Source organism: Sander lucioperca, chromosome 19, assembly GCF_008315115.2.
Source record: "Sander lucioperca isolate FBNREF2018 chromosome 19, SLUC_FBN_1.2, whole genome shotgun sequence".
Lineage (NCBI taxonomy): Eukaryota > Metazoa > Chordata > Actinopteri > Perciformes > Percidae > Sander > Sander lucioperca.
The window spans coordinates 26,835,481-26,847,198 of NC_050191.1; positions in this window are offsets into that span (position 1 = coordinate 26,835,481).

Genomic DNA, 11,718 nt, shown 5'->3' on the forward strand with positions numbered 1-11,718 from the left:
AGTATCGAAGTCTCGCCCATTCCCCCGCCCGACCAATCGCGAGTCAATCACAGCTGTAAATCATGTCAATCCCAGCTGTTTTTATTGAATCAAATAACTTAATAAAACCAAACTTATCAGAAAAATGAACACTTGAACAAACATATGCGTACCTAAAATGTACTTTTATTTTTCAGTTTAGTCGATGTCCCATCCGCTTACATGGCGAGGGTGGGGTTTATGACCTATACTGCAGCCAGCCACCAGGGGGCGATGTAGATGTATTGGATTCACTTATACAGTCCAAGCATCAACCCCTGGGGGTAACACTACTTTATCCCTGCCGGTACAACTGAATGACATCATTTGACGGTGGTATCATATATCCCTAATCATAGGTCGACTTATGACAAAGAGTAGCAATCCTAGTCTTTGCTAACCACTGGTAATGTTAGTTTAAAATTTAAAGTCTTGTCCCAATGCTCTGCCATGCGAAAGCCCTCCTGTTTATGTCCTGATAACTGTTGGGAAAACAGTTATATATTTCAGGGTACACACAAACAGCATTGATTTGTACTGCGCTTTGCGTCGCTTAGAAGAAAGACAATTCAGCTCTGGCAGCGGGTGGGCGTTTGCGTGAGATGAGCATGTCCGCAAAAGTTTGACAGGATGCACACGCTTGTAGCTACGCCTGTCAGATTGCCCAAGCCTCCCTACCTGCCCGCTCACCTCTCATTAAAAAATTGAATTACTAGGCTCCCAGTCTAAATAAAAAAAGGCCTTAAAGCTGCGCACAGAGCAGCTTCCTTGTTAGCATTGCAGCTGACAAAAGCCTACTTTTAATTAATCTCTTCATTTCTGTAACTGCAATAAATGCCAGAAGAGTATGCATACGGGGATCCCCTTGTCTTTGATGTATGGAGACTGGCTGCTCCAACATGTACTCTACGCTTCTGGCCTGAACTGACAATGGCAGTCCTACATCAAATCTCATTAGTGGTGACTAATATTCTTTTCATCTTCCACAAAAGGCTTCCATTGTGCCAGCACTAAAGTGCATTCCTCAGCTCCCACTTGTCTTCTCTGTGTCTCAGAGGGAGGAGGGGGGCAGGGAGGGAGGTGCAGACAGTGTAAGAAGAAGAGATTACTGCCAGAGTTGACTAAGTTCAACTTCACCTTGCCATGCATAAAAAGATTACAGCAGTCCCATTGTACGTTTGATTAATTTTGGTAAATGAATATGCAGCCCCGACGAGAAACGGTGCCAACTATGGAACAACACTTCCATAGTGAACTGACACACTGAAAACACTTGAGATAAAATAGCAACTTTGGAATATTCTCTAAGAATCGGTGTGATTGTAGACAAGTGAAACAGAATGAAACTCTACAGCACACAATATAAAACTGTTAGAAACACCAAACAACAAACTAATGATTCAAGACCAGAGTGGCCCGTGGAATTATGACAGTCCACAGCTGCCAACAACCCGGATTGAGCCAGCAGCCTAAACAGTACTTTTAAACAGGAGCGATTCTAGGATCAGACCTTTAGGGGGGCTCAGCCCCTAATGAAAATGTGACACTGTGCATCCCCCCCCCCTCCCCTCCCATTTTTTGACACTATGATGGAAATAAATCTGACAACGACCAATTTGACCCAACGTTCTAATATTCAGCAATTTTAGTTTCTTACGTTTTAATTTGGGGTCTAATCTGTGCCATGAAATGACCAACCTCTTCTCTGGGGACTACCAACGATAAACTTCACAACCGTCTCCTGCTCTCCCTCTGACAGATCAGATAGAGACTCAGCCAAAGGCGGGAGTCTGGCAAAACCTCCTCCGATTGGCCAAAACTACGTTTCTGTTAACCCTTTTCTTGACGGGGTTACAGGTGCATAGCATTGGCTACAGACACACAGGTTATTAAAACTGTTTCAAGCCCTTTTAACCTGTAATTGTTTGTCCTCCTTTTAACACTAGAACGGCCATGACGGTCATTTTGACCGTTTTGAAATGTATATGTGTAATAACTTTGCTGAATAAAAAAATACAATCCTGCTGCTGCCTGACTTTTCCTAAAAGAGTCTGTATTTTAATTTAAAATTGTTTTTATATACATTACACAAAAGGCAAAGAAAATACAGTCACTTTTACCTATTTCGGCCATACACGGTTATATTGACCGCTCGGATTTTCGCGGTATTGTTTTTAATTTTTCGCGCGGTTGAAGATGCATCTCGGTTGCTTAGTAACTACCATAGTCTCTGTCAGAGCAACGTAACTAGCGGTCTCGAGTAACAAGTGTGGGCATCACCGATGGGCCGAAGGCAAAGCCAGAGTCGGTAACGTAGGCTACTACGGCGTGGAGGCACTCTGTTCTGAATCAGAAGGCAAACACCGGGCGCTCGCTCTGTGAAAGGCGCGGTACACGTAGATGGCCGGTGGCTGTTTACATGTTCATATAACTTTATACATCCTCGAACTGGCTGGAATCGTTGCACACATCCTCTCCAAGGAGTGCACCAGCAGTAAAATTGTCCGGAGGAAGTTTATGCAGCAACTGGCAGAGGAGCTGAGAGCGGAGTTTATGGAGGAAAAATGGTCAGCGGCTCACGGTCCGAGCAGCGCTGCGCACCGCAGCAGACGCCAAAACGGAGGCAGTGCCAGGTTAGGTTATAGCTAAATGTTCAAATAAGATACTTTTAATTGTTATTTGGCTGTTATGAGTTAAGTTGAATGAATTTCCACACCATATTTTTCGGGATATGAATGTATGAAATAATTACGGTTTACTATGCCATGATATGAATAATTGAAACACGTATTACTACTCAAATGTATAATTAAACTCGTAAAAATGTACATTTCGGTGTTATTACGTTTTTCTAAAGATATCCTAACACAAGACATAATACAATATTGCAATTAGGTATTTATCATGAGAGATTATAGAGTTTGGAATCTGCCGGTCAAAATGACCGCTCACGGCAGTTCTAGTAGTTACGGAATTCCGGCACTTCTAGTGTTAATTAAATTTTTAGGGGGGCTGAGATTAAATTTAGTGGGGCTTGAGCCGCCCTGAAAAGGGTCTAAAATCGCCAATGCTTTTAACTAAAACAGCGGCCCTTTAAATTGCAATGTGTGTGGTACATTTCAAACAGTGTGGTGACATATCAGGTCAGGTTAATTGAGGTCAGTACGGTGGAGGAAATAGAAATTGTGAAGAGAAGCCGAGGTGGCTTTACGCCAGTGAAACCAGAGAAAGTTATCACTGTCATTCAAGTGAAACAACAGAAAAGGTTAGCAAGTTTTCCAGTGATGCAAATAATACTAGACTACTTAGATATTAGCAATGGATTGATGGATAAACAGTTGCTCAAAATGAGAACAGAAAGTGATAGGAGGCCTAGCTACTGTGAAATTGGACCTGAGCCCTGGTAGAGAAAGTGGATGGTGGCAGAAAACTTGCACAGAGAGAGAGAGAGAGAGACAAAGAGAATTGGACACCAAAATTAGCAGACGCATTTGGTGTTATGATGCGCTGGAGGGAAGGTCAACAAAATGAATGGAGAGACATGTCTGGGGACCATGAATATCCACAACATTTCATGGAAATCCAGTGGTTAGTTTTTGAGACATTTTGGACCAATGTGTTGGATGGATATCCTGTTACGAACAAAACATCTCTCTCAGCATACCACACATAGTGGACAACCACTGGCACCGCAGACATGTTAGAAATGTCAGCCAGTTAGTCATTACAGTGTGTAGGCTGAGGCAGGATATACAGTACAACATTACAGACAGACAAAGTACACTTGTTTGTTTTGGAATCTTCTTTCAAAGTCAGCTGACGACTATCTGGCACTTTAGGAAACAAGCATTTAAATGAAGTTCATTTTATTTTCTGCCATTAGATCTTACTGTACACAAAAAAAAAAAAACTCTCTATGATGCATTTATCTCTGAACGCATGATTAATGTAGCTCAGCGCAAATTCTTTCAGGAAGACCTAACAAATAATCAGTCTCTCCTAAAGCGAATCAGCGCTTGAGGCGCTCTCCTTCTGATAATCCAATCAGGAACGGCCAAAGATTCCATAGGCCAATCACAGCGTCACAACACTGTTTTGAAAGCCCTTTCTCTCCTGTGCTATCAGCTGTCATTTCAGAAAGGCGTCGTCCCTCCTCCTCCCCTTCCACCTCCCGTCCTAGTGATTCTACGGCTGTCGCTCCAGTGCCTCCTCGTTCTGGTCTTCCGGCCCTTCCCCACCGCCACCGGTGTCTGGATTCCATTACATCATGGTTCCCTACCCCTATATTAAATGTATTAATATATCAAATGTATTAATACAAATGTATTAATATAACGATGGAGTTCAATCTCCAATACTATGTTCAAATTATGCTCTTCTTCAATAAAACATTTTGCATATCTGCAAACAGTCTCTCCTGATTGAAATGCAGTTACTTACTGCACTTACTGTGATGAGCCTGTAGTGAGCATGAGTTAACAACCTGAAAGATGAAGTGTGCTTTGTTGGGTCCGTCTCCTTAATTGCCTCCGATGGGCCTATTGTTCTGAATTACAATCTCTAAAAATGACCATTCATTCAACCATTGCAGTTTATGACCTCACTTTTTTCTAATTCAAATATTCTGAATTAGAGATTAATGTAGTTGATTTGGACACCTACTCTGACACACATTCAGATAAGAAACCAGTTTATTGGGAGACAGCCAGTTATAGAGGCAAGCTGTACTGGTTCTGTGTACACGTTTCCTAATGCGTTCTGATTGGCAGTGGTGGAATGTACATTTACTCAAGTACTGTACTGAAGTACACATTTGAGGTAGTTGTACTTTACTTGAGTCTTTTCTTTTCATGCCACGTTCTACTTCTACTCCGCTACATTTCAGAGAGAAATATTGTACTTTTTACTCCACTACATTCATCTGACAGCTTTCGTTACTAGTTACTTACACATTAGGATTTTGCATACAAAAAAATACAATGTTTTATTCTAAAGGAAACTAGCCAACATTATAACGGCCTACAAGTCCAGCTGAGATGATTAGACCATTAAACACACAACCGTTTGGATCCTTTACTCTCTCTAAAGTGGGAGGATTTTTCTGCATTGAGTACTTTTTTAAGTACATTTTCCTGATGATACTTACATACTTTTACTTAAGTAACATTTTCAATGTAGGTCTTTTACTTGTAACAGAGTATTTTTACTGTGTGGTATTAGTGCTTTTACTGAAGTAAAGGATCTTATATAGAATATTTCTTCCACCACTGCTGATTGGGTACTGCTCTCCTTGCATATCAGACTTGTCACCAAACTACAAAGCAGTTTTTGTTTTTTTGCTAAGATTAAATCCAACGTGACTGCCATAGCATGTAGGATAGCTCATGTTGTGGTCTCCAAACCACTTGAACTACCTGACTCACAAGGGCAGATTAGTCTGAAACGCCCCACCTCCACCCCAGCATCCACCTGTAGGCTCTGCGTCACTGTTGCCCAAAGATGGAAGTTAATGTTGCCACTGCTGATCTTAGTGTATCCTTGTAGAGAGTGACGAGGTCCGAGCCTAGATGCCAAACATGAATGCACAGCAAATTCTACATTCACATAATCTATTGGACCTGAGTTGGCTGACTATAAAGAACGATTGGAAAGTTAAAATACCTGCTATATATTGTATTTTAAGAAATCTATCTGAAGAAACAAAATTATTCTTAATCTCTACTCCCAATTTACAGAATATTTGTGATGTTAAAGAAATTGGATTATTGCAGAAAGCGGAGTGTAAGCCTGTTATCTAAGGCTACATTTACATTGCTACGTTTTGGTTGAGTTTTGAGCCAAAAGCCTCCAGTAGAAGAACTAATCTCTGTTTAAACTAACACACCCAAACCTCATATCTCATCAACATTCTGGTATATACTGAGCATGCTCATGTCGGGGTAAACAGGACGCAGCATGTAGACTCGCCCGCTGCTGGTAGTTGCCATGGTAACGTTAGTAACTTAATTTGAGAGAACGAGACGCCATGACCGATAAAACCAGAGCAGGGGGAATGAGAGGGTGAAACGCCAGAGCAGGGGGAATGAGAGGGGGAAACGCCAGAGAAGGAGTAATGAGAGGGGGAAACACCAGAGCAGGGGGAATGAGAGGTGGAAACGCCAGAGCAGGGGGAATGAGAGGGGGAAACGCCAGAGCAGGGAGTAATGAGAGGGGGAAACACCAGAGTAGGGGGAATGAGAGGTGGAAACGCCAGAGCTGGGGAAATGAGAGGGGGAACGCCAGAGCAGGGGGCAATGAGAGGGGGAAACACCAGAGCAGGGGGAATGAGAGGGGGAAACGCCAGAGCAGGGGGAATGAGAGGGGGAAACGCCAGAGCAGGGGGAATGAGAGGTGTAAACGTAGCAAAAGATATTCATTTTTAAACAAAAACGTAGCCTAAGTGCATGTAAACACACTGAGTAAGAACAAAAAAAAAATCTAAGCTATGTGAAGTGTGAGAGTAAACAGCAGCCTGTTAACACATTCCCATGCTGAGGTAAATCTGTTTTGTTTCCTTTTCCCCTCCCATAATCGGACGTAAAGCCTCCAGCTAAAATGTGCTGACCTGTAAAATCCCAGCTGTGGGCCCTGCGGTGCCCAACACAAACTGGGTCTTTCCCGTTGAAACTCAACGCCCAGGGTAACATGCCATGTTTTGCTGCCCGAAACCAAAGAATGTTTGACCGCTGAGCCTGGCGATTGATGGCAGACTGCGTCCGTTTGAAGTATTCCCCTTCCAAGGCTGTGGCCAAAGTAAATAAAAGCACCCCGCTCTCTCGACCTCCATCAAACATAACTCAGAAACAGCTGTTACCATTTAGCTGAAAAAAACCCACCAACATTCCTCCCCTGTGAATGTATACGGGACATGTGAGATAGCAATCAACACACACATTCTTTGACTGTGGTTACACTTGCAATTTCTTCCCTTTCCAAGTGTAAACAGACTGGGCCGCCGCACAGACCAGGTTGGAGTTATGACCTCAGATATTGTTTTGTTGTTTCAAACATTTCTGCACTGTGATTATGTCGTCTGGTTTGTTTTGCTTCCATCCAAGAATCTGTGAAATTCCCTGACTGGCTGCTTACATTTTTAGCTCAGAGATAATGTTTGCTTATCACCCCCTACACTACCATCAGTTAGTGTTGTACAGTGCAATAAGGTCGAGCTAGTTCATAACAGAAAACAGCTCTTCCAGGAATATGAGATGTTGTGATAGTACTCTATATCCATATCTGAATACTGTACACTGTGTTCCAAATTATTATGCAAATATGATTTCAATTAAACAAACATTTGATTTTTAGTTTTTCAATGAAAGTTTTCAATTCTGCTACTTCTCCTGTCTGTTTAGATCACTGACATCAATCTGAGACAGGTTTGGTAATTAGTTTACCAGCTGAGTCTAATTAAAGGGAAACTACTTAAGGAGGTTGTTCCATATTATTAAGCAAGTCACAGGTTTCATGCAATATGGAGAAAAAGGAAGATCTTTCTGCAGATGAAAAGTGTGCAATAGTGCAGTGTCCTGCATAAGATATGAAAACATTGGATATTTCACGAAAAATTAAGAGAGATCATCGTACTGTGAAAAGATTTGTGTGTGATTCAGAGCGCAGACGGGTTTGTTTATATAAAGGCGTATTAAGGAAAGTTTCTGTAAGGCAAATTCATCGTATTAAGAGAGCAGCTGTGAAAAACCCACTGATGACTAGTAAACAGGTTTTTGAAGCTGCTGGTGCCTCTGGAGTCCCAAGAACCTCTCAATGCAGGATCTCCAGAGGCTTGCTGCTGTGCATAAAGCTGTATTTCGGCCAGCCACAAGGAGAAACGATTGCAGTGGGCTCAGAAATACATGCAGACTAATTTTCAAACTTATACTTAAACTTTTATTCACTGATAAATGCCGTGGTACACTGAATGGTTGAGATGGATGGAGTTCTGGATGGTTGGTGGATGGCCACCATGTCCCAACAAGGCTGCGACTTCAGCAAGGAGGGGGCGGAGTGATGTTCTGGGCTGGAATCATGGGAAGTGAGTTGGTAGGCCCCTTTAGGATGCCTGAAGGTGTCAAAATGACCTCTACAAAATATGTGGAATTCCTAACTGCCCATATCCTGCCATGGTATAAAAAGAAGAACCGTGCCTTCCGGAGTAAAATCATTTTCATGCAAGACAACGCATCATCCCACAAAAATACCATTGAAGCCTTGGCTGCTATGGGCATAAAAGGAGAGAAACTCATGGTGTGGCCGTTATCATCCCCTGATCTCAACCCTATCGAGAACCTCTGGAGCATCCTTAAAAGGAAGCTCTATGAGGGTGGGCGGCAGTTTACCTCAAAACAGCAGCTCTAGGAGGCAATTCTGGCATCCTCAAAGGAAATACAGGCAGAAACTGTACATGGACTTACAAGTTCAATGGATGAGAGAGTTGTTAAAGTGATATCAAAGAAGGGCTCCTATGTTAATATGTAACTTGATCTGTAATGACATTTTTGATTGAAATAGCTTTGATTTGAGTGAAATTACCTCTTAATGCAGAAACATACGACGGATTTCTGTTTTCAATCGTTTTCTTCTGTTTTGCATAATAATTTGGAACATTATATTGGAGTTATTTTGCAAAAAATGCCATTGTCATCATTGGTAATTTTGTTTAATAAAATCCTGATTGCGATATAATTGTAGAGTGTAGAGTGTGTAAACAATCCTATTAACTGTCAATTGTATATACTATTTAGGGGAAAAAGAAAAAAAAAAAAAAAAACTGTATATGCATAATAATTTGGAACACAGTGTATATAGGAATTCTTGGGCTTTATTTGTATGTATATGTAAGTTCCGTAAGATACACTTTTCAATTTCTGCCTGTTGTGTTTATGGTCGCCCCTAAAAATTCTCCAGTCTTACTTAGGCTCATCCTTAAAAAATAATCCAATTCTGTGGTCAAACTATCCAAAGCCTCCATTAACCAACATCCTGTGAAATAGATTTACTCCTTAGAGTTTACCTTTCCTCCTGGTGAATAAGGGCAGGTATTTCGCACATAGACTTGTCTATGTTAATTGGACTTAAGACATAAATAAGGGTGCCTGGGTAGCTCACTTGGTAGAGCTCAGTCCTCGACACAGCGGCTCAGGGTTCCAGTCTGACTTGCGGCCATTTGCTGCATGTCTTCCCCCTTTCCTGTCTACAGCTGTCCTGTCTATTAAAAGGCTAAAATGCTCCAAAAAAATTCTTTAATAAAAAAATAAATAAAATAAAGACATAAATAAGTATTTTTCAAATATTGAGGAGGAAAAACATGAAGTCTAAATGAATTAACTAGCCTGTATTAATTGTTTGAACAAGTATAAAGAGCCGCTATTGTGATAAACTAAGTGGAAACTAAGTGTGTTATTTTGGAACAACTTTAAGTGTGCTTAGTGTTCTTTTAGACATTCTTAAGTTCAACTTTTGCTTATTGCAATATATTTTGTTGTACTTAGTTGTGTTAAAACGGAACAACTTTGATTATCTTCACTGTATGACATGTATGACTAAATGTATTCCTTTAAATTACATTTTAAATACACTTTTAGGTTAACTTTGTCGTACTCTTTTTTAAGTTTGTTCCATGTGTTCCTTGAACACTTTAAATAGGATATCAATTCATTAGTAATTCATTACATACAAAATATATTTTAAAACACACACACAAACACACACATACATACACACGCACCCACGCACGTACATACACATGGATCGCTAGAAAAAAACTTAAATATGAAGTTTGTTGTGTACATTACAGCAAAAAATAAATGCCCATGAAGTGCTGCCGAGCTATTTGGAAAAGAACAATTTGTAGCACACTTTAAATATACCTCTATTACTGAAATGTAAACTATGAATATACCATCAGGTATAGCAGGGGCTTCATGGAAGTAAACTTTTTCTTTCTCTCCCTCAGAGACTCCAGACTCTTCGCCTGTTGCTGCTTTTAAAGAGGATGAGAAGAGCTTGTGTCATGTGATTGGTCATGATTGAAACTCGCCCAGAGTTTTTTAATGCCTGTGGTCACCACAAGTGCAAACATTTGACAAAATGTTAAATGTTGTGCCAATCTATCCAGTGGATGTCAAGTTATCTCTCTGATTAGGTTAAACATTTTGACCTGCTGATGGTGCAGGAGGAAGAGTCAGAGGGTCATTAAAGTTATTAGAATTTAAATATCTGTAAATAATAATGTCATACATACAGTATGTGGCACATATAATACATACAATCATGTCGGAGATATTTGAGTCTAGACTAAAATGGCAAACCCAACTACCAACAGACAGACGCCAAAAGGTGATCATTTCATTCATGATCAAATTCATGATTTGACTCACATTTACCTACCAAAAATAACACATTTTGCACTGAGTTCTTTTCTCCAACTATTTGCTAATACTGTCTTCGGGGTGCATGTTTGTCGTTATTTGACAGTTGACAATAACTGGGAGACTGGAAATCTGGGGAGGACAGTAAGCTGACTACAAAGGTCCCCAGCCTGCATTATTACAATTTTCTTAAGTAAACTTTATTTACGGTCACAATATCAATCATTCAAGGAGTGTCAACACTGCAAGTATTCTTTACATTATCTAATTTTATGTCTGGCTGGGGTTTATTTCATTTTAATCAAAAGCTAAGGAGGAAGTGGCCCCTCACAGAGTCCCCACTTCCCATTCTGCTTTGCCTTCTGTGGCTATTCAAATGTCAAACTGATCTCAGCCAAGCATATGGGTCTTTCAGCATCTATTGTATGTGCATTTGCGGAACATGGGGGTAGAAAAACTCTCAGAAAAAAATCCCTTCACTGGGGAGGTACGACTAAGCTGAATCCTCACTAATGCAACTTTAATGAGGAGCAAGAGAGGGGGACGTGTGGCCCAGCCAGCTGACGGCTGGATAGACACACTGCTTGTACTACTGCTGCTATGGTTGGTTAGAAATGCTCCAAGCTCTAAAACATTGAGATAAAAGATTTAAGATCTGAAAATGTCAGATTTGAAGCTGCTCTGATTCCTATTTTTATATCAGCAGCTGTTTAAATGACTATGTTTCAAGTAGTGACTAACTCATTATCACCAACTATGTAGTCTATATTGAAGACGTTCCACTTCTGGGATTGTTCAGGTGCCGCCGGAAATTTCTGCCGGATGACCCAAATATTTCAGCCGGATGTCCGTCCCCTTCCTCTGTCTCTGTGTTGGCGTTCTAACCTCTGGTGGATTTGTGAGGACTATGGTTAACTGCTCCTCAGATCTCTGCAGGGTAAATCCAGACAGCTAGCTAGACTATCTGTCCAACCTGAGTTTTTGGGGTGCCTTGCCAAGTATGTGAAGCACTTTCAGCAGATTAAACGCGCTACTAACGGAACATTTTAACCCGCTGGTGTGTTTAAATAAGAGACATTGAGTACGGAAATGGACACAGGAGGTGCTCACATCCCTGCTCTTACACACTTATATACACTGTATGTACACATTTTGTGCACATCCACAGGCACACCTATATCAAGTCAAGTCAAGTCAAGTCAAGTCATCTTTATTTGTCAATTTCTTCACATATACTGGACATGCAGAGGAATCGAAAGTTTGTTTCTCACCATCCCACGGTGAAGAAGAA